Source organism: Dendrobates tinctorius, unplaced genomic scaffold, assembly GCF_039654945.1.
Source record: "Dendrobates tinctorius isolate UK_male_01 unplaced genomic scaffold, ASM3965494v1 ptg000267l, whole genome shotgun sequence".
In the NCBI taxonomy this organism is placed as follows: Eukaryota; Metazoa; Chordata; class Amphibia; order Anura; family Dendrobatidae; genus Dendrobates; species Dendrobates tinctorius.
Genome location: NW_027361934.1, coordinates 303,429 through 329,336, shown reverse-complemented (window position 1 = coordinate 329,336; position 25,908 = coordinate 303,429). Strand labels below are relative to the sequence as shown.

Genomic DNA, 25,908 nt, shown 5'->3' with positions numbered 1-25,908 from the left:
TGAGATTCTGATTTGGTTTTAAACCTAAGTCATATTGCAAGACTCATTAATGGGTCGATTGTGACATGTAGAATCGCTACTTTCAACAGGTGGCGCTATAGAGTTCAAGCCCTCTTTCTCTCTGAAGAGGCAATTTGCATACTAATCTTCTGTTCATGTGTATATCCGCACTCCTGACTCTACCATTGACCAACAGTCTGCTGGTAGTATACATCTCTGCCATTAACTATTTGTCTGCTGCAAGTCCTGGACAGACTATCCACACTCTTGGCTGTAAGTCTTGTGGTATTCCTGCTCTGCTTGTTTGCCTGCTGTCTAGCATATCCTACTGTCATGGTCATCGCTGAACTATGTACTGTCCGACAAGTGCTGCCTGCTGTGCCATCGCCTTCAGCTTGCATTGCTCACCTTGACCTCCGCCTTAGAAAATCTTTCAGATTAGCCCTTAACAGTAAAGCATGGAAACCCACAGAGTGGGTATTTCTCTAAATTTCAGACATAGTAAGCGCTGTCACAGCTTCAGCATCCTCGTTGTAATGCAGGATCACATACAATGGGCAATCTAATTGATTTGTCACTGCGCAGATGAGCTGCGGTACCCAGGCATCCTCCTCTGTACTATATATCACAGGGCGCTCCACTACTGTCAGTGTCATCTATCAGGAAAGCAATTAAAGCTGTCAGTGCAGCGAAGGATAGAAAATCAGGAGGATACTGAGAATTGTGGGTAGCAATAGACACCAGCTCAATATTTTACATAGGATGTATGGTGTATTGACGCCTAGCACATGAGCACGCCCTGGACTGCTTCATCTGCTTGTTATGCCGCTGTCACGACTATCAACAACCACCACTAGGGGGAGCTCATTGCATACAGATATATTAAGCATGTGTAGTGAGCTCCCCCTAGAGGTGACTGCAGGCGGACAGAATTATATCAATGATCAAGCCACAAAAAATAAAATCATTTTCTAAGAATTAGTACAAATCTGAGTCATTTTGAGCTTTGTGAAGAGACCTCCTTTAGTGCTTACTTACAAAGTAAGGTGCTTGAAAAAAAGCTGCTTTCCGGAAAGTTTTTCAACTCCTGCAGGAGTCTAGGAGGTGGAGCCCAGTAGTCCAGGAGGTGGATCCTAGGAGTTCCTATCCTTTTCTAGGAGCCTCCCAGAAGTTTTGGGAGAGTTATCAAGTATATGTAGATATGAGAGCTGCCAGGGTGCTCAGCTGATGACCACAGATCTGACTCCAAGACCCCAGATAGATGGTGGGGGTCCCAACCAGGGAATCCCTTCTATTTGCCTGGAATAATTGTACTTTTTTGTCATCATTTTTTTCTCTATTGTGTCTCCGCTCATAACGCCTCCCATCCAGAAGCTTCCAGTAATCCCCCAAATGCCCATGTAATCCCCTTTGTAATGTGTCTGATTTAATTTCGCGGTGTCAGAGATTGGCGCAGGTGTCACCGGTTTGACACCATGTGCTGTGACTGCGGGGCCAAGAGCAGGAATATCTGTAGACGATGATAGTCTAATACTGGTCGTGCAGGCAGGTTGTGTGAATATACTTGACACCTGGCTGCTTTTTTCAAAAAATAGCGCCACTCCTGTGCACAGGATGCATGTGGTATTGCATCTCTCCTCCATCGCTTCAATGGCGCTGAGCTGTAATACCGGACACAACCTGTAGACAAGTGTGGCGCTTTCTCTTCCAGCAAGTAGTCATGTCTTTCAAATTCTAGACAATCCTTTAGCCTATACCCCATTTTGATAGAAAACTTGCCGTATCTTCCCAAGTTCTTGTCCATAGGGGGCAGTAGTTTACGTGGAGAGTCCTAGTAGGTATTCTATTCAGAATGCCTAGCCGACAACCACACTTTTTTTTTTGACCCAGATATGCGCCCAGAGCAGTTGTCACGTCCCCTCCCCCACTTCTCAGTTCACTGTGCACTACACTATAGGGGGCGATGATGAGCTCAGAAGAAAGCTCCTGACTATGAAGTCTGAGTGTGATGGGAGGGAAAGTCGGAATTTATTTGTACATTTTGCATGTAAGAATGAGCGATTTTGGAAGCAATTTGCGTCCGAAAAGCCGGAGACCATAATGCAATGTTTATGGCTGAGAATTGGGGGCCATTGTCTGCGCTCTTCATCAGTCCCATGATGCTCTCTGCGTGCGGCGCCTCACACATCCAGAGCTAAATTAATTTCACTGAGTGCCATGTGTCGTCCTGAACGCCGGCCGAATCCCCCGCGGAGAGAGAACTGTTAATACGACTGATTCTGTCTCTTCATCGCAGCACATGACGGTACAGCGGGAAGCGGCTGCACTAATGAGATTGTGACGGTGCCGGGCTATCGGATCATGTGAGCGTAAGCTCTGCCGCCAAGCTCCGCATGATCACACAGCAGTTATTCCGCTAGCAGAGTACTGCAGGGGGTCACGGCGGGGCAATATTTTCCACTGCTCGAACTGTACTTGTCCTCATACACAAAACCTGTGTCAAATCCCACACAACAAGTGAAAACTGCTTCTGGTGCACATACCAGACTAATATGTACTGGAACCGTCCCAATTCACATGCACTGTAACCCGCCAGTCACTCCTAATATAAGTGGCTAGTTCCTCTATATTAGCTTCAGACAGTACTGTCCCCCTGTAAATAGGTACAGACAGTACTGTTTCCATGTTTCTTCCTGTAAATTATTTTGATACAGATAATTCCATCTTTCTGTCTCTGTAAATTATATACTGTATGTACAGGTAGTACTGCCTCCCTGTCTTTTACTGTAAATCATGTAGGTACAAGTAGTACTGACTGTCTCTCCTTGTAAATTATAATGGTACAGATAGTACTGCCTCCCTGTCTCTCCCTGTAGATACTTCCCTGTATCTCAAAGTAATTAATGTGGGCAGAGATAGTACTACTTCCCTGTCTCTCCTTGAAGTTGATACTCCCATGTGTTATCTCATGGCAATTAATGTGGACATAGATAAAACTGCTCCAATGTCTCTTCCTGTAAATTATGCTTCCCTGTATCTCCCAGTAATAAAGGTGGGCACAGATAGTACTGCCTCCCTGTCTCTCCCTGTAGATGCTACTTCCTTCTATCTCATAATAATTAATGTGGGCACAGATAGTAATGGACCACGGTCTCTCCCCATAGATGATGCTTCCCTTTATCTACTAGTAATTAGTGTGGGCACAGATAGTACTGCCTCCCTGTCTTGTCGCTGTTTATGATACTTCCCCGTATCTCCTTGTAATTAAACTGGGCACAGATATTATTGCTGCCCTGTTTCTCCCTGTAAATCATTTAGATACAACTACTTTTATATCCCTCCTTTTAAATTATATGGTCACAGATGGAACTGCCTCCCCATCTCTATGTAAGGCTGGTTTCACATTAGCGTTTTTGTGCGCAGCGCATAGTGCGCATGCGTCATGTGTACCTATGTTTAACATGGCGCACGCATGGTCTTGCGTTTGCATGCGTTCGTCTGCATTTTCGTGCGCATGCGTTTTTTCCAGGTGTGCGTATAGACGCGCCGGACGCAACCTGTTGCATTTTTGGGTCCGCCCAAAGGCGTGAAAAAAACGCATGTGCACGCCTGCGCACGGAATGCATCAAAGCAGCGCATTACAGTCTATGGTAATGCAGGCGTGCGCATGGACATGTGTACGCCTGTGTTTGCGTACGCAGGCGTTTTAAGGCTGAGTTCACATGTGGCGTTTTTTTCGCGTTTCCGCGGCGGTTTTAACCGCGCGATTTTGCCGCGAAAACGCGAAAAATAAGCATCCCATGCATTCCTATGGGATTCCGCAATGCTGTGCTAATGCTGCGGTTTTTACCACGGCGGAATCGCTTCGCGGTAAAAACCGCAGCATGCTCATTAATTTGCGGAATCGCGGCGATCCCGCACCCATAGGAATGCATTGTTCCGCTTATTTCCCGCATGTGGCTGTGCACACCATGCGGAAAGTAAGCAGAACAATTGCGGATGGTACCCACGGTCCGGAGGAGAGGAGACTGTCCTCCGGGCTTTGGGTACCATATCCCTGTAAAAATAGAATTTAAAAATAAAAAATATTGTTATTCTCACCCTCCGACGTCCCGCGCAGTCTTCCCGCTTCTCTTCACGCTCTCGTTCCCAGTAGTCCTTTGCGAAAATGCCCGTGATGGCGTCCGTTCTTGCGGGATCGCGAAGTCTCGCGGTCATTCGCGCGACGTCATCGTGAATGACCGCGAGACATCGCGATCCCGCGAGAACGTACGTCATCGCGGGCATTTTCGCAAAGGATTACTGGGAACGGATACGCGGGACGTCGGAGGGTAAGAATAACACCATTTTTTTTTTTTACATTCTATCTTTTACTACTGATGCTGCATAGGCGGCCTCAGTAGTAAAAAGTTGGTCACACTCGTCAAACACTATGTTTGACGAGTGTGACCAACCTGTCAATCAGTTCTCCAAGCGATGCTACAGATCGCTTGGAAAACGCTAGCATTTTGCAAGCTAAATACGCTTGCAAAATGCTAGTTTTTCCCCGGGAAAATCGCGGGAATTTAAAATGCGATTTTCCCTCGGACTGGAATTCCGGAATTCTCGCGGTAATTTCCGCGAGAGTTCCGGTACGTGTGCACTTAGCCTAAGAGTAAACACTGGTTTAAACCACCCCCTACACAAAGAAATATTGTTTGGTGGAGTCTGTTTCAAGGATTTTCCTCCTGTGAAATGTGACACCTAGAGAACGCATGCGCATAAAAAACGCGAACGCATGCAAAAATGCATGTGTGTTTTTGCATTCGTTTTTAATTGCGCACGATGCCCTGCGCACAAAGATGCAAATTTGAAACTAGCCTAAGTGTTGCAGGTACAGGTAGTACTGCTTTCTTCTATCTTCATGTAAATGATGTAGGTATAGCTAGTTACTACTGCCTCTTTGTAGACTATATATTTATATTGCTAGTACTACCTTCCCGTATCACTCTTTAAATTATGTAGGTACAGATAGTACTGCCTTCCTGTATCTGTCTGTAAATGATGTGGGTACAGATAGTACTGCCTTCCTATATCTCTCTGTATTTGATGTGGGTACAGGTAGTACTGCTTTCCTATATCTCTGTAATTGTGGGTACAGATAGTACTGCCTTCCTATATCTCTATTTGATGTGGTTACAGGTAGTACTGCCTTCCTATATTTCTCTGTATTTGATGTGGTTACAGATAGTACTGCCTTTCTTTTTCTCTCTGTAAATGATGCAGGCACAGATATTACTGTCTCACTGTCTCTTCCTGTCAATGATGCAGGCACAGATAGTACTGTCTCACTGTCTCTTCATGTCAATGATGCAGGCACAGATAGTACTGTCTCACTGTCTCTTCATGTCAATGATGTAGTCACAGATAGTACTGTCTCTTCCTGTCAATGATGCAGGCACAGATAGTACTGTCTCACTGTCTCTTCATGTCAATGATGTAGTTACATATAGTACTGTCTCTTCCTGTCAATGATGCAGGAACAGATAGTACTGTCTCACTGTCTCTTCCTGTCAATGATGCAGGCACAGATAGTACTGTCTCACTGTCTCTTCATGTCAATGATGTAGTCACAGATAGTACTGCCTTTCTTGATCTGTCTGTAAATGATGTAGGCACAGATAATACTGCCTCAGTGTCTCTTCCTGTTGATGATATAGGCACAGATAATACTGCCTCAGTGTCTCTTCCTGTTGATGATGTAGGCACAGATAGTACTGCCTCAGTGTCTCTTCCTGTTGATGATGTAGGCACAGATAGTACTGCCTCAGTGTCTCTTCCTGTTGATGATGTAGGCACAGATAGTACTGTCTCTTCCTGTCAGTGATGCAGGCACAGATAGTACTGTCTCACTGTCTCTTCCTGTCAATGATGCAGGCACAGATAGTACTGTCTCACTGTCTCTTCCTGTCAATGATGCAGGCACAGATAGTACTGTCTCACTGTCTCTTCCTGTCACTGATGCAGGCACAGATAGTACAGCCTTTCTTTATCTCTCTGTAAATGATGTAGGCACAGATAGTACTGCCTCAGTGTCTCTTCCTGTTGATGATGTAGTCACAGATAGTACTGCCTTTCTTTATCTCTCTGTGAATGATGTAGGCACAGATAGTAATAGAAAGAAATAGCCAGCTCACCAGAGATCAAGCGCAGAAACTCGGAGCTCCGTGCGGACCAACGTCATAGACCATAGAAGGAAAGTTCTGCTCCAGCTGCTATTAAAATCTTCTTTAATGAAAAACCATTAAAACATACAATGGTGAAGACTCTCCATGTAACCACACCACAACAGAGATGATAGGCTACGCATTTCGACCAGACGGTCTTTGTCAAAGCCATGACAAAGCTTTGACAAAGACCGTCTGGTCGAAACGCGTAGCCTATCATCTCTGTTGTGGTGTGGTTACATGGAGAGTCTTCACCATTGTATGTTTTAATGGTTTTTCATTAAAGAAGATTTTAATAGCAGCTGGAGCAGAACTTTCCTTCTATAGGCACAGATAGTACAGCCTCAGTGTCTCTTCCTGTTGATGATGTAGGCACAGATAGTACTGCCTCAGTGTCTCTTCCTGTTGATGATGTAGTCACAGATAGTACTGCCTCAGTGTCTCTTCCTGTTGATGATGTAGGCACAGATAGTACTGCTTCCTTGTTCCTGTCTGCTTCTGTTGCCTTTCAGTAAAGTTGTTGTAAGTTTTGACAAACTCCTTATTCTGTACATTTCTATTATTCCGTTTGCTCGCCTTCTAATCATATAAAGTCTGGAACAATGTACACTTTACACAGTTCGGGATTATCCTCCTCTGAGCCGTGTATATCTAAGAAAACAGGAAAAGCCCCGACTGGAGGAACTTATAATCTATTCATGAAGATGAAAGCACATTTCCTCCGGCCCGTTCGCCGCAGACGTGTCAGTCTTAGTGGAGGCACGCTTTTTTTTCTTTTTATTTCTCACCCTCCTCTCTTTCTCGTTTATGCCGTCATCCATTTTCTGAGGTTTGGTGAAACATTTAATTTTTCTTTCGGTTTTAGTAATTTGTGATAAATGTAAAAGTTTCTATCGCTCGAATGGTTAAGTTGTTAAATTTTTTCATTCAGCTTTTTTCTTAGTATGTTTCTAGGAAAAATTGGTGCAGACGTAAATGACCGTTCATAGATTTTTTTCCTATTTTTTTTTCTGTAATGTGACATTTCTGACGTTATTCCCCAAAAATCATCTACGGTATTTACAAAATGTCATACCCCAGGGATTTCCAGCGATCAGCTATGATCTGGCGAGAAAGAAACTGAGCAGCAAGTAATCAGTTTCCCTGCAGCACTCCCAGAGGTGAAATGAAGTATTACACTTTTTTTTTTTTTTTTTTTTTTATCAGCGGACCATCTGTGTAATGTATATACTTTCTGAGACCTCCAGCATGGAAGATGCCCTTTGTGGTTGTTCTTTTGTTTTGTTTTTTAAGCTAGATTATTTACTGAAGGATCTATTTGAATTTAACAGCTTATTACGAGGGAGGATAACGGCAGATACATCTCATCCCTTGTCAATCCAAAATTGGCAACCTATTATAAAGTGGTAATGCTGTAGCCGTAAAAAAATACTTCCCGAAGAAAATGGACACGAAAAATAATTGTTATCCTAACTCCAAACTTTACCCCAAACCCCAGTGCCAAGGGCAAGAAAGTATTCTGCAGCCCTAACCCCAGAACCGTTCCCGGAGGTCTTCCCTTCTCTTCCATAAAGCTGATGCTTTTTAATTTGTGGTCAATATAGTAATCTCTTGACCTTGTAAGTTTTTCAGCCTTTTTGGTAAAATTAAAAAAAATGAAAAGTTATGCCTTGTCTAACCTTAAACCTAACTTTAGACCTAACCCAATCCCTATCCCTAAAGCTAACCTTATCCTTAAGCCTAACTCTAGCCCTAAACATAACCCTACCCTTATCCCCTACCCAATCCTTAAGATTTACCCTATCCCTAAGCCTAACACTAACCCTAATCCTAAGCCTATCCCTTGCTCTAAGTCTAACCATAGACCAATCCCTAACCCTCGTTTGGGTTAAAAAAAAACCTGTAAAAATATAAAAGCATCTGTAATTAATGACTGAAGAAATTATTGAATCCTGTGCCATGCCTTTGATTCAATTCTGTCTTTACTTCTTCATTCCATACTCATCTTGTTATCTCTGTTGCTGCCTATGCAGGACGCAGCAGTAGAGATGAGTTTGTCATTGGTTGCTGCGCTCTGCATAGGCAGCAACTGAGATTTCAAAGCTGACTGCATTATACTGAGCATTGTAATTCAGGCGCTGACTATGTAGAGCGCTATGCATATCCTACTGTTGCGTTCTGCATAAGAAGCTCCAGGCAGGCACTCATGGCGCATTGGCAGGTGTCGATCATTTGATAGTGAGGGGCGGTATGGAAAAGGGTCTCCCCGGACCTCCCCATGCTCTACCACTGACTGTAATCTTTGGGTAAAACATACAGTAACTGTTCAATTACCCTGTAGCACCACCACTGGTGAAATAAGGTATTACACAGTGTCCATTCATGACTATTGATGGCTTGTGACGTGTGGGATGTTCATACAACCTCTTTAAGAGCTAGTAAAAATGACTGACATCGTGTGTGACCCCAAAAATCTACCACATAGTGGTTATAACTTCGTGATATGTCGCGCGAAGGCCTCTTCAATGGCGACAGCCAGAAATCACGTCAGCCTTAATCCTATGAAATCTCAGGACAATCCCGGCTCGGTATCTGCTGAGTCTGAGCGACGTCTTCTCATCATAGATAAAATAACACAATCCTCGCCCGGACAGCATGACGGAGCGCTCGTGTCTCTGCCGCTAAGTCCTCGCCACGACCTTCCGCGAGAGCATCTTTTATTTATACGCTGCTCATCAATTGAGGCACCAGCGGCCTCGTGTCCGTGCTCGACACCAAGAAAAATCAGATTAAAATGAGGGGATGTTAATATGTCGGCTCATTATTAAATTAAGACGTCATTTGTACCGGCCGAGAGCAATTCATCAACACGCTTATATTACAGAAGTGGAAACGGATGAGAGCTAATGTCCTGAAGAGCGCGGGTTATCGGGGCCGATCAGCAAGATGTCCAATGCCCCATACGTAGGTGCGTAGACCTGCTCTGTGGTACTACAGCGGCATGTAAAAGTTTGTGCACCCCTGTTATTGTGAACAGTTAAGGATGAAATGATCTCTAGACGACCTAAAGTTACAGATGACGTGTTTCCTTTCTATTTTAGGCAGAAAAAATATAGAGATTTTTTTCATCTTTTACATTTTAAAAAGTACAAAAAGGGAAATGGAATTTCCCCCTTGAGGAATTGGGGCCTAGGTGGATATTACCATAGACCATCATGTAATAATTAGTGATCTAATGCACGATCCAATGCAATGAAACGTACTGTCTGCTCCACTCGCATGAACACATTCCAATATACAGTACATGGGACTCCTGAGTAAATGTACAGCCTGCGCTCCGCACTGTGCGCAGAATGCAGAGCCATGAGAAATAATCTTACACTGGTGCAGGTGACAGACGGCGGCTGCTGCTTATATCTTGTGTACGCGATAATGGATTTATGAACGTAAGAAAAATGCATAAAGGCAATAAAGACGCCTCCTCCCTTAATGCAGCTCTCACGTGAAAAGTTTTGCTGTCCTATAAAAATGTTAGCACCTTAGTATTATAGTAGTTATATTCTTGTATATAGGGCAGTATTATAGTGGTTATATTCTTGTATACAGGGGGCAGTATTATAGTAGTTATATTCTTGTACATAGGAGCAGTATTATAGTAGTTATATTCTTGTATACAGGGGGCAGTATTATAGTAGTTATATTCTTGTACATAGGGGGCAGTAATATAGTAGTTATATTCTTGTACTTAGGGGCAGTATTATAGTAGTTATATTCTTGTACATAGGGGCAGTATTATAGTAGTTATATTCTTGTACATAGGGGCAGTATTATGGCACTGGTATTGTTGTGCCAATCCAAGTGCATAATATATGAATTGCCCATTAAGTTTGATATATTCTTTTGGATCCATTACAGAGTTAGAATAATCAGCATCTGTCTGTCATTTTTTTTCCAAAAGAGCTACCTATCTAATTTTAGAAATATTGTGCTTCAAATTTACCAATGACCTTGTCCAAGGTGACACAGAAATGGCAGCGGCTTCTTTGAATTCTCTCCTACTACAGAACTAGAATAGTATTATGAGCAGATGGAAGAAGCTTTGTAATGCCGAGTCATTGAGCTGTCAGCTGTCGTCAATTGAAGTTTTATCTGTCATTGGAAAAGCTGAGCTAATCAACATGCTCCCGATCTCAGTAATGATTGCGATTGTCACTCAGAGATTTCTATCTATTATCTCTCTCCCTCTCTCTATCTATCTATCATCTATCTATCTATCTATCTATCCATCCATCCATCCATCCATCCATCCATCCATCCATCCATCCATCCATCCATCCATCCATCCATCCAGCTATCCATCCATCTATCTCTCTTTGGCTGACAGTGGAGCAGAGGTGTTGGGATATTCCCTCCCTGTGTCCTAGAAGGGGCACAACTAATGAACCAAATACTTGTCAATATAAATAATTTACCAGTGCAAGATGTGGGAAAATGAGGTGGGGGAGGAGGATCTGCCGCTGAATTCATGTCTGGCTTCTTTTTTCTTTCTGTACCTTTAGAACAGAAAGAACCTTTTTTGCACCAGGGACCGGCTTCAAGCAAGATCATTCTTCCATGGTCCGGCAAGGCGGGGATGGAAGTGTGGCGGGGTGGGCTTTGGTCATAAGGGGGCGGGGCTATGGACGGGGTTGTAGTTTAGTAGTGCATACTTATCATTTAATTATAACATTTATAATGTGACTCAACTCACCAGGAGCACCGGTCTTGTTTCCCTGTATCAGTGGGAGCACTGGGATTGTTTTCCTGCAACAAGACGTTGCCGCTCCCGACAATGATGCAGGAACTGAGGGTGAATATCGTTGTCTTCTGGAAGCTGGCGGTTACAGCTGTCACTACAGTGCTACAGCCGCCGGCTCCCCTTGTGTCCAGCATTCTGAGCCGTGGCTCCGCGGACCGGCAACACAACTGCAACGGCCCGGTCCTGGGCCGCGGACCGATGGTTGGGGACCCCTGCTTTAGAAGAAGCTCAGAGCGATGATCGTGTGCAGCGGTCAGTCACGTGCTCAGTGCCATCACCTGTCCCTGCCAAAGGGTGCACCACCTATAGCCCTGCATCTGAGGCGTACATAAATGGTATAGCGGCATTATTTCTAGATATGTTATGTATAGAGCCGCTATTTGGTTAGTCTACCGCAGCAGTATTTGAAGACTATATGGCGGTATTTATTATGCTATTGTGCGGTGTTTATTATGCTATTATGAGCCATTACTACCTCTATTTAATAACACTTTTGTGCTGGCAACAAGATCATCTGCCATACTGTACAATGAAAGCGCAGACCGTATTGATCTGTACACTGTATGATGGTATGTAACGTGGGCAGGGGATGTACACAACATGGGGAGCAGTGCAGGTACGGCACCGAGCACACTGCTGTATACCTCTGGTCCTGCCAATACTGAATGTAAAGAATTCATCCCTTAGGATGTGGAGTAACGCGACCAAACAACTGACTGTCTGCAGTGCTGAACACATGGAACGACGCTGTTGTGTGGGTGACATGTTTACTCTGATGTGGGCACTGTGACCTCCGCCCCATGGCACACCCATATTACCAGCCTTTATGTAACAGGCTTGGGCTGCTCTTGGGTGTGCCAATACCTGACTAACCGCTGCGGCTGGGACGCCAACCAAACCCTTCATGTGCCGAATATACTAAACCACAGGAATGGTTTCCTCCAGCTGTCTGTGATATCCATCCATCTCCAATGCAAAAACCTTTGGGCCACCCTAGGCTTCAGGGCCCACGTGGGATTGCAACATTCACGGCACTAGACCACCACTTTCACTGTCATAGACCAGCGGAGATTCCAAAAAGAATCCTTTTATTGCCCTAGACCACCCCCTTTGTTGCCCTAGACCACCAGGAGTCCTATAATTAACCCTATTTCTGCCCTAAACAGCATGCTACACTACTCTAGACCATCAGGGAACCTAAAAGTAACCCCTTCACTGCTTTAGACAATGGGCCCACATAGTCCTCCGCACAGTATAAGGGACTCACATTGTCCTCCACACAGTATAAGGGGCCTCACATAGTCCTCCATGCAGTAAAATAAGCCTCAAATAGTCCTCCGTACAGCATAAGGGGCCTCACATAGTCCTCCGCACAGTATAAGAGTCTCACATAGTCCTCCGCACAGTATAAGGGTCTTACATTGTCCACACAGTATAAGGGGCCTCACATAGTCCTCCATGCAGTACAAGGGGCCTCACATAGTCCTCCATGCAGTATAATGAGCCCCAAATAGTCCTCCATACAGCATAAGGGGCCTTACATAGTCCTCCATGCAGTATAATGAGCCCCAAATAGTCCTCCATACAGCATAAGGGGCCTCACATAGTCCTCCACACAGTATAAGGGTCTCACATAGTCCTCCGCACAGTATAAGGGACTCACATTGTGTTAGGCGTCTGGGTTCTGCGTCTGCTCCGCAGGAATCCAGAGCCTCACATTCTGCAGTCTCCTGCTGTCTATCTACTGCAGAGAAGATTACTTTGCAGCAGACCGCTCCAGAGACTAAGCTCCTCTGTGCTCCTATTGGGCATGCTCACGAGGCGATCTCCCATTGGAGATCGGGAGTCATGTGCCCAGGTCCTGCTCCAGATCTCATTGGTCCATCTCGGAGATCTGGAAGGTCCCGCACGGCTATAAAAAGCGCGCATGACCATTCGGCCATGCACTAGTATAGACTTTTCAAGCTAAATGTGTGAATGGTGACGGATGTATGACTCTGGTGACTGACTCATTTGAAACCCCTTCCCTCTGATATTACGCATGTGGATAGGGAATTAGTGCAGCAGTCAGCGCCAGTCAGTGGCAAGCCTTAGGCCACTGTGCACACCACACCTCTTCTCTAGCGTCCGACATTGCGCCTGCCTCCTAGCTTTGTCGACTAGCGGCCGTGCCCTACGCCGCGCTGCAGTTGCAGCCCTCCTTGGCGTCCGCAGTAGTAACCCCTTCACTGCTTTAGACAATGGGCCCACATAGTCCTCCGCACAGTATAAGGGACTCACATTGTCCTCCACACAGTATAAGGGGCCTCACATAGTCCTCCATGCAGTATAATGAGCCCAAAATAGTCCTCCATACAGCATAAGGGGCCTGACATAGTCCTCCATGCAGTATAATGAGCCCCAAGTAGCCCCCCTTATAGCATAAGGGGCCTCACATAGTCCTCCATGCAGTATAATGAGCCCCAAATAGTCCTCCATACAGCATAAGGGGCCTGACATAGTCCTCCATGCAGTATAATGAGCCCCAAATAGTCCTCCATACAGCATAAGGGGCCTCACATAGTCCTCCATGCAGTATAATGAGCCCCAAATAGTCCTCCTCACAGTATAATGGACGCCACATAAAAAAATAAAAATAAATGCTCGCCTGTCCTCATTCTTCCACCGCTCTTGGTCACGGCAGGGAGCACTCTGAAAACTCTTCACTGCTTTGCATACCTGGTGCAAAATTTCTTTTCTTGCGACTTTGGCTGCGTCCAACATATTTGCCTCCTTTTGTGGGAGTCCAGTAGGTCTCCCCCTTTTTTTTAAAGAGTGTTGATGAGTATTGGGCACCTGTCTGTAGCGAAAGGGAAAGCAGAAACTAGCACTAATGCCTGGTGATACGGAGTATGCCAGCTGAATGTCTGGCAGGACCCCAGACTTCTTCGATCCTTACCTTTCCTCCATACATTACAAGAGGTTATGGAAAGCATCCAGCCGCGTTCCAGTAAGAGCAATTACTTCTCTCCCGATGCAGCCAGATATTAGTTTAGCATGTTTCTTTGGGCAGCAATGTCTGTCATATTGATATTGAATTATGCCTGTGCTATCCGTGGAAGGCTGCGGTTAATAGGGGCCGAAAAAACAATGGAGCAATATAGTAAAAAAAAAGATGATGGCACAAAATAAAAAAATCACATATTTTGAATGAGTAACTAAATTTCTTACCATTTTCATGCAACATTTTAAATCATTTTGTTAAAGGGGTTGTTACATCGGGACCACCTCCGTCTACACAGATGTCATAAGGCTCTGGGCTTGGGTAGCCTCCCACGTGTTCCAGATGTCAAGTATACATAAAGGGGTCGTCCATTTTTGGGGATAATTGTTTTTTTCTTACTTATATGCATTCATTTTGTGCTAATAATAATTTTTGCCATTGGGTTGCATTAAAACTGTTGCAAATGGTCCCTTCTGTAACCGCTGTGTTGCACTGTCTTTCGCTGGCTGCAGAATGAGTTAACGGAGAATTTGTCAGTGAGCTCATTCTGATGGTCTTTTTCTGAGCATCTTTGCTGATTTAAAATCACCGACTATGTCAAAGATTAATGTGTAGGGGGATAAAGAGCATGTAAAAGCAAAACGATGCAAAGTTTTTAATTAAACCCAACTGCAAAAATGATTTTTTGGGGGTCAAAATGCATGCATTTATGTAAAAAAAAAAAAAAAAAAAAAAAAAGGTGGAGAACAACTTTGATGGGAGGACAAAGATGGCAAATTTGGGATCTTCATCAGTCCCTGTCTGCGCACCCCGTAATAACTCATATTTCCCCATGACAACACTTCTTGTGCTCCGGTAATTCAGTATACTCTTGGATACACTGTTGCTCCGTGCAACCAATCAGATCTGTTTCCCCTTTTATTATGTAGGACTTAATAAAAGTGTATAGAGACGATAAGGGTTGTCATGGGGTCACAAAAGTATTGTTCGGATAACACGAATGTGACATAAGATGAGAACACGTGAGAATGGCGGTTACTATAATGTTACTATTCCCGAGCTGCAGATCCGGAGACGTAAACAGAAATCACACATCCAGACGTTCATCGTGATGAGAAGATCACAGTCTGGATGTTTTTATAGAAAATGAGTAATGTGGAAAGAGAGAGGATATTTTTTTTTTACTTTTTTTTTTTTTTACCGAAGAAGTTTTGGAACGTTGCATAGAACTCAGCTAAATATTATTCCAGTGCACATCACCATGGCAACGGAATCCTGGTGTTTGTTTTCTAGTGGAAATCCTGTAAGTGGAAGTGACCAGTTAATGCCGCATTCATGGACTGCGGGGACTGTGTCAGTGTCACCCTGTCCAGGCGCGGTCCTCAGATTGACTTTACAAACACGGAGTAATGAGAAGGAGAAGAACTTTTACTCTCCAAAAACATCTTGGTGTTTGTGTAAGCTGGCAGTAGCTTACAGGCAGATTGGGCGGCTGCCGACCGCTCCGCCACGATCATATAATAAGAACATTTAAAGCAGGAGACCAAATCTTCTGCATTTAAAGGAGACCTGTCACCAAGTCAAAAATGGCCAGTTTTTGTTCTTATTATATTCATGCTGCTCCCCTAAGTTTTCTCCTTATTTATTTATTTTTTTAAATCCGCCATAAAACTGCAAAAATATGGGCCTTTTTACTTAAAAAGGAGCTCACAGGCTGCTCAGGGGCGTGTCTTTAGCTCCTCTGCATGATTACTTTGTGAGCCACGCCTCCTTGGTAAAGTCCATAAAAGGTAACGCTAAATAAAAAGGCCCTTATCTCTGGAACCGTATGTCAGATTAAAAAATAAATACAATTTTCATGGAGCTGTGGGGATAAAATAACAACAAAAACTACCACAGATAAAACTGTTATACTCTGTTATGTGTCATGCTTGCAGGTTCAGATTATATTATTATTATTATTATTATTATTATTTTGGTGCCCTAGGCAGATGAAGCCAATGGCACCCCCAACTACGACTGATGAACCCTCATGCCAAGTAAAGGAATGGGTCGGAGACTAAGATAAAAGGAGCCCTAACACACCCACCTCCACCTCCGATGGGTCAGGTAGCAACCTGTGATGACCACTTCCACTAGAATTGTTGCCTTTTTTTTTTACCAAATAGTACCAGTAAAATACAAGTGATGTACTTTAGGGGTGAGGCAAATTATACTATCAAGCAGTAATAAAATAATACCACCATATAATCACCGAACAAAACCATTACAGTGTCCAAACTATACTATCAAACAGTGAAAAGAATAGTACAGTACCAGTATAGACTGCCAAAATGATACTACCAAATGTTGAATTAATAAATTATACTACCATACAGTACCTGAATAATGCCACCATAGCGGGATAGAATTATGCTACAGATCGTTAATAAATAATATTGCTATGCTGTAATCGAAAATTACCATTATATAGTGACTGAGTACACCTCCATATGGTGATTCAATAATAACGCCGTGCATTGACTGAATAATACCATCATATAGTGACTGACTACACCGCTGTATGGTGACTCAGTAATATCATAGTACATTGCTAGAATAATACCGCCATATAATGACTAAATAGTACCACTGTTCAGTTACTGAATAAAAACAGCTTGTAGTGACTGAATCACTTTGCCACATAGTGACTGAACATTACCACTATGGAGTGATTAGATAGTACCGCAATACAGTGACTGTATAATACCACCACACAGTAGATTAAAAATACCGTCATACAGTGACTAAATTATCCCTTTGTGAATGATTTGTCCTTGCAGATGGATGCGTGACTTCCTACAGACCACATAATGCATGGTTTGGCGGTCATTGGCCAAGATGTACCGCCACACAAATATGATTAGTAAATCTCTGCCGGACGGGTGATTGTGGGGTCACTGGTGATGAAATTTGTCAAAACAGATTTTGGCTACTAGTTAATTTAAAAGGGGCCAAGACTTTCTTACCCCTCCCCCCCCCCCCCCCCGACCTGGACATGGTGGGCACTTTGTTATAGGTCAGTCCTGTGATCTTGGTGTAGGTGACGTGCCCTGGGCGCCCATGATGGATGGCGGAAAGGCAGTGTCTCTTGGAAATACAAGTATTCGTTGGAAGCCACTTTTAGCTCGTAGCAAGCACCACACATGCGATTTCCAAAAATACATGCACTGTGCCCTGGGGACAAAGCTCTGCGAAAAGTATTTACCAAGTATAGTAACACTGATCCCCAAATGTAAACTGTGCTGCAAGGAAGGTCTGTCCAGAGCGACAAAGACAGAATTCAAGGTTTCTCCTTCCACGTGTCCACAGGTAGTGCGAGGTATTGCGGATGAAACCCATCCACTTCAATGGAGCTGCAGTACCCGACACAACCAATGGAGAGGCGTGGCGCTGTTCTTCAAAGAAAGCAGTTACGTTCTTCTAAAACTGTAGCACCCCCTTACAATCTCTTTTTTAGGATATAGAGAAAATTTTATGCATTACCTGCCCAGCACTATGCTGAACATTTGTGGTTTCTAAGTTTATACTGATGCCATCCATTAATTGATAGTAAGTGTTTTATCTCATCATGGGACTAGATTCACAGCTAAACTGCTCAGTACTTCTGTATAATGTCCTCCATGCTATTGCTTTCTAGTAAGTGTTTTATCTCACTCCAGAGCTGCATTGACAAAATACTGTTATATAATGACCCCCATGCTTCTTATTTCTAGTATGTTTTTTTAGCTCACCCCAGAGCTGGATCCACAGCTACACTGCTCAGTACTGTTGTATAATATTCTCCATGCTGCAGCTTTCTAGTAAGTGTTTTAGCTCACTCTCAGAGCTGGATTCATAGCTACACTACTTACCGTAGTACTATTGTATAAAGTCGTCCACGCCACAACTTTTCTGCTAAGTGTTTTATCTCACCCCAGAATTGGACTCACGCATGCACTGCTCAATACTGCTGTATAATGTATTCCATGTTACTGCTTTCTAGTAAGTGTTTTATATCACCCCAGAGCTGTACACACATTCTCAGCACTTCTGTATTATATCCTCCATGCTGTTGCTTCTGGTTATGAACATGTGCTACATAGAGAAAGGAGAGCCATGTCTGTGTGTATGGTGTATGGGACACATTATAGCAGTTATTCTGAAGACAACTGAAAACTAGAGAGAGGAAGAACCTGCAGAGAGAAAAATGTGTAAAAGTCAAATAATGGTCATAAATAGTGTTATTCCTCATGCACACACACAGACTACAGCACATTTGGAAAAGTCACCTGAAATGTCTGGTACACTTGTTACAGCAGCTGTTTGTGCTGCAGAGCTGCACCTCCTACTGGACGCATGAGGTTGCCTCTAAAGTTGCCTTTACTGAAAAATAGACAGAGATGTCACTTGAGGCTCCTGGGCTCCAATGCAAAACATGTTGCAGGCTTCTAGCTAGCATGTGCCATTTAAAACGCTGGCGCCTTGTAATGTCCAGAGGACCCCTTAAAAAAAATGTACTGTGATGGACACAGAAGATAAGGGGAACCATGCCTTCCAGTACAGAAGAGCCTGGGGCTTATTATCCTGTCCTAGTTTATGGGAAGTCCTTGCTCCAGTCCCTGAACGCAACCCTAAAAACGACACTCAGCACATTTTATAGAGTGTCCCGGAGGCTCCCAGAAAAGTTAGACTGTCACTTACTGGGCTCCCAAAATAGTTGGCAAACTTTCGAAGTAATGCCAAAACCACTTTTCATGACGCCAAAATATTTCATCATCAGATGGGATATTTAGGGGTGGTCACATAAAAAAGCCTCATAGTTGGTAAGTAGGGTAATAACAAACTGAACCATCCTTTGTTTGCCTGCAAATTCAACTTTGATGTGGTCCGTGGTCATAAATCAGCTGAGATTAAAAAAAAAAATACAATTAAGATTTAGAAACTGTCAAAATGAGCTCACTGATAGATTCCCAGTTAACCCATTCTACAGCCAGCAATAATCAGTGGCTATAGAAGGCAAATGGTGCAAAATTTTTAATGAAACCTTTAGCAAAAATGCTTTTTAGCCCCCCCCAAAAATACATGCATTTAAGTAAGAAAAAAAAATTGTCTGCAGCGGAGGCAGAAGTTCTGCTTGCTGTACATCTCTGGCTGTCGCTGTTGATGTCTGGGTGAGATAGGCGCCGTTGGTGGATAATGCAATTGTCTTCCTCTGCAAATAACTTGGCGGCCCTAGTCGTAATGTGACCTCTGTCACTAATCATCTCACAGACCATCAGACACAATATCACCATGTACTCCTAAACTCCCAATAGTGTGCAATAATCAGGGTCACTTTCCCTGTTACAGATTTTGCCAACCCTTTAGAAAGAGTTAAATTTTGCAGGTTAATGAATTCACTTTTGCAAATGAAAGTGAGTTGCCCAATTTGGAAAATCTGATTGTTGCAGATCTAGCAGCGGAAATCCGAGTGATCGGCTCTGATCATCAGGAAAAGATGTCGATGGTTGCTACAGTGGCCACTGCTGGAGAAAAAAAAGTATTACACCTTGTTCTTCTAAATATACTGTATGGTCGACCAGGTAGTGTATGGTCGTGCTGAGTTTGAGATCATAGGGATCTCTCTTTTTGAAGACCTGGCATGATGATTATACATTATATTGGCATTGCAATGCTTCACCTTCCCTCGGTAATCGCTGCAAGGGAGCTGTATATTTGCTGGCTCACCATTCTAAAATGAGCGGATTGCAAAAATAACGTACAGCCGCTAACACCTGGGACTACCCTAGAGATCCGGGACATATGGCCGCTCTTGTATTGAGCTCCTATTTGTCACAAATTACACAGGGACTTATATGATGGATGCTGTTAATCAGGTCAAGCCGCTATTCGGGGGTGGGGGGATCATTTCTGTCTTTCTCGGCAGCACTTAGCTCCCTGGTATAGGACGGGGTTATGCTGGGTTGTGGAGCGATGAGGGCCATTTGGCTGACTAATCACATTTGTTGGCAGCAGTGCAGAGAAGAGGAGGTGTTATTAAGATCCACAGTGCGTAGTAGATGAGTCAATCACTGAGCGGTAGTCTCTGGAATTTACTATTCACAGCTCGGCCTGCACTAGCAAGAATTGGATTTAACCCATTTATACGGTATACAGAATGAACCGTGTTACAGATAGTGATCCAGTATGATCGCTGCAGATACCTTTCCTGGGTGGGGCAAGGGGATCACGGACTTGTTTGGTGCAAACAAGAATAATTATTTTCTCACTGAGAGGCACAGAGCTTAGTGGTTACAGTTCCTTAATGGTAACAGCCTCAGAATTCATTACTTGGCAATTCTTCTCACACATGAAGAGCACAAACTTTTGATTTAGGCAAATCAGAGCCTCCATAGTAGTGTAGCAAGGGGATCAGATACCTTTTGGTAGCAAGAGGAATATTTATTTTCTCTCTGAGAGGCGCAGAGCTTAGTGGTTACAGTTCTTTAATGGTTGCAGGCTCTGAATCCAAGGTCTCTCCCACATTTGGAGGGCACAGGTTTTGGATTCAGGCAAATCAAAACCAGGGCTGTGGAGTCGGAGTCGGAGCTCATTTTGGTGGAGTCGGAGTCAGTATAAAATGGTCCGACTCCAACTCCTAAAATATATAATAAATTGGGTACAGTAGTTCAATGCAGAATGTGCTGAATATTTTTTCATAGGAATTTGGGAAAGTTATGAAATGTCCTATAAACGGCTGTTCTATTCCTGATCTAAGGCTACATTCACACACAGCGTTTTTGCTGCGTTTTTTGAGGTTACGTTTTCAGCTGCAAAAGCAGATCAGCTTTTTAAAAAACCGCATCACCTGAAAGGTTTTTGAGCTCATAGATAATGTTTTCAATAGCAAAAGCAGATTAGACATCTGCTCTATCTATCCATTTATCCACATCTGTCTATCCATATCTTATCTGTACCAAAAAGAATGAAAGCCGGGTAGCACACAGACTAACACTCCTTTTTTTTTTAGCACCAGTCAGGTACACCTCATAGCTGCCCAAAAGGACGCCCAGGACAGGCATTGCTCGTGTTCAGGAGCACATCAACATCAATTGATAGTTGGAATAAATAGACTGCATTCACCACATCTTAAGGTGCAGGCTTTATTTTCAAGTGTAGGGGTGTGCAGTATAAGGTTCTGCAGCAGCTGAGGTGTGCAGTATGAGATTCTGCGGAACAGTATGAGGTTCTACCCCCCCTAGTTTTGATCCTGGCTAAAACCGTTTCTTATAGATATGGCGAACCCTCAGGTAACTCTAAATGAAGGTCAATGGACACAGGTGGCTGAATTGAAGGAATTTCTTAATCACCTATTTACCGTGACTAAAAAATTACAAGCTGAGGATTTAACTCCTGGCATTTGCATAAGGGAGTGGAAGAACTTGCTATTTTGCCTGTCCCAAAGAGGAGGTTTAATCACAGATGGCATTTCTGCTTCAATGAAATAGAGAGAGACACAGCTATTGGAAAATAAAATTTTTCTGGCAGCTGTTTATGTGGACCCAAGTCATCGTATACTGTTTGATGATCAACAGCTTACTAAAGGAAAAGAAGCTCTGACTGAGGTAGCAGTTAGGATGAGTGGCCTACAGGAGGACTGCCAGGCGCAAGAGGACTTGGGTCCTGACAGTGCTACTGCTGCCATATCTTCATCCTCATCAGATGAGGAGTTTGACTTTGACAAGTATTTGGATGATATGGAGCAGGCAAAGCGTTGCCGCAAGGATAAAGATTTCACTCCGTCTCCTATAGCAGCAGATTGACCAGATTTCAGCAAAATGTTTCACTTGCTCTCAAAGAAAAAGAAAAATTCAACCGTTCATCAAAACTGACTGTGCACGAGGCAATTCCTTTATACTTGGAAATTGTTAGAGATGTTGCCCATGTGGTTACGGCTTTGCCTCCAACCCAAGTTAGTGTAGAGGGGTTATTCTCAGGCCTTAAAATTATTGGGTCAGATTTTATGTCATCTATGAAGGAGGATCTGATGGAGGCAATTCTATTTCTTAGGACAAATTCATAGACTGCACAAATATTATTTAGTATGTTTTTGTTGAAAACGTTTTTTTGCCACTTACATAGTTTATTACATAGTGTTATATATATACTGTGTATATATATATATATATATATATATATATGTAATCGATATTACATAGTGTATTACATATTTACAATTTATTACAGTTTTTTGTGTTCTAAAGTTGTATTCCAATAAATAGATATTATGTTCTATCTAAATGTCTTGATTATTGTATCATATAAATGATTAAATGTCTGATGTTCACATTGTACTACAATAAATTTTTCACTTAAATATAAGCAATATATGTTGGAGTCGGAGTTGTGGAGTCGGAGTCGGTGGAAGGGAAATTGAGGAGTCGGGGTCGCAGGTTTGGCTTACCGACTCCACAGCCCTGATCAAAACCTCCATAATGGTGGGACAAAGAGATGAGAGACTTTTTGGTGCAAACAAGAGTAATATATATTTTCACACACAGAGGCACAGAGCTTAGTGGTTGAAGTTTCTTAATGGTTGCAGGCTCTGAATTCATTACTGTCATACTTGGAAGGCACAAACTTTTGATTCAATCAAACCAGAGCCTCCATAGTAATGGAGCAAAGGGATCAGAGACTTTTTGGTGCAAACAAGAGGAATATTTATGTTTTAATTGAGAGGCGTAGAACTTAGTAGTTACAGTTGCTTTATGGTTACGGCCTCTCAATACATTACTTGGTGGTTACTCCCACACTTGGTGGGCATAGTCTCTCTGTTGTGCTCCAATATGGTTGCTGTCTCTTGACCAAACCATAGCTACCAACATGTGTTGACGAATTAAGTTTTATTTAGTAACACCTTGGATCACTCCATCTGGCCCAGGACACCACAAATTTGCCGGGACTGTTTTCGAAAAATCAGATCAGTCCTGATAGTTGGCAGGTATGACAAACCTACGTGCTGCTATACAGTGGGTACGGAAAGTATTCAGACACCTTTAAATTTTTCACTCTTTGTTTCATTGCAGCCATTTGGTAAAATCAAAAAAGTCAATTTTTTTTTCATTAATGTGCACTCTGCACCCCATCTTGACTGAAAAAAAAACAGAAATGTAGAAATTTTCACAAATTTATTAAAAAAGAAAAACTAACATACATCACAAGGTCATAAGTATTCAGACCCTTTTCTCAGTATTGAGTAGACGCACCTTTTGAGCTAGTACAGCCATGAGTCTTGGGAATGATGCAACAAGTTTTTCACACCTGGATTTGGGGATCCTCTGCCATTCTTCCTTGCAGATCCTCTCCAGTTCCATCAGGTTGGATGGTGAACGTTGGTGGACAGCCATTTTCAGGTCTCTCCAGAGATGCTCAATTGGGTTTAGGTAAGGGCTCTGGCTGGGCCAGTCAAGAATGGTCACAGAGTTGTTCTGAAGCCACTCCTTTGTCATTTTAGTTGTGTGCTTAGGGTCATAGTCTTTTGGAAGGTGCACCTTCGGCCAAGTCTGAGGTTTTCATCCAGGATATCTCTGTACTTGGCCGCATTCATGTTTCCTTCAATTGCAACCAGTCGTCCTGTCCCTGCAGCTGAAAAACACCCCCATAGCGTGATGCTGCCACCACCACCATGTTTCACTGTTGGGATTGTATTGGGCAGGTGATGAGCAGTGCCTGGTTTTCTCCACTCATACCGCTTAAAATTATCACCAAAAAGTTCTATCTTTGTCTCATCAGACCAGAGAATCTTATTTCTCATAGTCTGGGAGTCCTTCATGTGTTTCTTAGCAAACTCTATGCGGGCTTTCCTATGTCTGGCACTGAGGAGAGTCTTCCGTCGGCCCACTCTGCCATAAAGGGCCAACTGGTGGAGGGCTGCAGTGATAGTTGACTTTGTGGAATTTTCTCCCATCTCCCTACTGCCTCTGTGGAGCTCAGCCAAAGTGATCTTGGGGTTCTTCTTTACCTCTCTCACCAAGGCTCTTCTCCCACGATTGCTCGCCAGGTCTAGGAAGACTTCTGATGGTCCCAAACTTCTTCCATTTAAGGATTATGGAGGCCACTGTGTTCTTAGGAACCTTGAGTACTGCAGAAATTTTTTTGTAACCTTGGCCAGATCTGTGTCTTGCCACAGTTCTGTCTCTGAGCTTCTTGGCCAGTTCCTTTGACCTCATGATTCTCATTTGGTCTGACATGCACTGTGAGCTGTGAGGTCTTATATAGACAGGTGTGCGCCTTTACAAATCAAGTCCTATCAGTTTAGTTAAACACAGCTGGACTCCAATGAAGGAGTAGAACCATCTCAGGGAGGATCACAAGGAAATGGACAGCATGTGACTTAAATATGAGTGTCTGAGCAAAGGGTCTGAATACTTATGACCATGTGATATTTCAGTTTTTCTTTTTTAATAAATTTGCAAAAATTTAATGAGAAATAAATGAATTTTTTTGAATTTACCAAATGGCTGCAATGAAGCAAAGAGTGAAAAAATTAAAGGGGTCTGAATACTTTCTGTACCCACTGTAGAACTAAGGGAGGCTTCTCCCCTAGGCAATAAAATTTGGGGAACCACCAGCCACTTCCTTAGGATGTTCTGGCCCCTCCATAGATGACTTCAGCTGCTTAGCCACTTTCCATTTCCAGAACACACATGTGCTCCAAAAATTGTGATATTTAAGACTCGTTCCCAAAATTTCCAGGAACTCTTCCTAAAGCGATCAGGAACGCAAACAAAATGTACACTTTTGGGCTATTTTTGCATAAAATTAGCCTTTATTGCATTTCAGATTGCGGAATTGTCCCTAAAAAATTAGGACTGTTGGCAAGTATGTGGCCCTCTTACACCTGGCTCACAGACCCACCGACCCCTGTGGCTCTTTTATCGGAGTGACCTCTCTTAGGTCTTCAGTATCCAGAATTCATCTTAAGGCCGGGGTCAGACTTGCGAGAAACTCGGATGAATCTCGCACGTCAATACCCGGCACTGCTGCCAGCACTCGGGAGCGGAGTTTGCAGCTGCATGTATTTCTATGCAGCTGCACGCTCCGCTCCCGAATGCCGGGTATTGAGATACGAGACTCGTCCAAGTTTCTCGCATGTGTGATCCCGGCCTAACTCTTGCTCTCTTTCCTAGGCCTGGTTCAGACAGCCATATTTCAAAGTCTGAATAAGGACATCAATGCCCAGACTGACTGCAGATCTCCTGACCCGAATTTACAACATCATAGACATATAAGAGGCTGAAAGTTCGGGTCCAGATCCCTGCGGACAGTCTGTGTATTATGGTCCGCATATGTGAAATACGGATGACCAGCTGAATCTGGGCTTCCCCTGCATCCAGATGGACTTCTGGGAGGCGTCTAGGCCTAACCTGTGCCCAGCATCAAATAAAGGCACCAAAATCACTAGCCACCCCAAACTCTACATAAACAGGGGAACGGTGGAACGTATTTTGCATCACAATATCCACCCATAATTCAGACGCAGAATGCCATAAATAATAGCCTCTGTACCTGATGCCGACTCACCCTGCAATGAATATAGGCACGTGTACCAGAACCGAGAACAGGGGAGTGGCTTTGCTGGCCGCCTGCGTTGCAGTACCCCACACCTTACATGCACAGGTTAGTAGCGCGTTGCTTTTTGCTGCAACATGTCCACTCCAAATCAGACACAGAGTACCAAAAATAGTGGCCTCTGTAAGTGACACCCTCTCCTCCTGCGATGAATATAGGCACTTGTGCAAGAGTCATGCGCATGGGCACGTCCTCGCTGGCCGCCTGCGTTTCAGTACCCCAAACCTTACATGCACAGGTTAGTAGCACGGTGCTTTTTACTCCAACATGTCCACCCCAAATCAGACACA

General features: G+C 43.5%; 1 protein-coding gene across 7 annotated transcripts in view; it reads left to right on the top strand.

The window, feature by feature from the left end:
* CASKIN1 (CASK interacting protein 1) overlaps positions 1–25,908 on the top strand; it is a 184,327-nt gene that overhangs the window by 54,727 nt on the left and 103,692 nt on the right. Inside the window, exon 2 of one of the 7 annotated variants that reach the window (XM_073559240.1) lies at positions 15,975–16,096. The exons of the other annotated variants lie outside the window; for them this stretch is intronic. The gene's annotated coding sequence lies outside the window, so the exon portion shown is untranslated. The remainder of the gene's footprint in view (positions 1–15,974; positions 16,097–25,908) is intronic. 7 annotated transcript variants of the gene reach the window in all.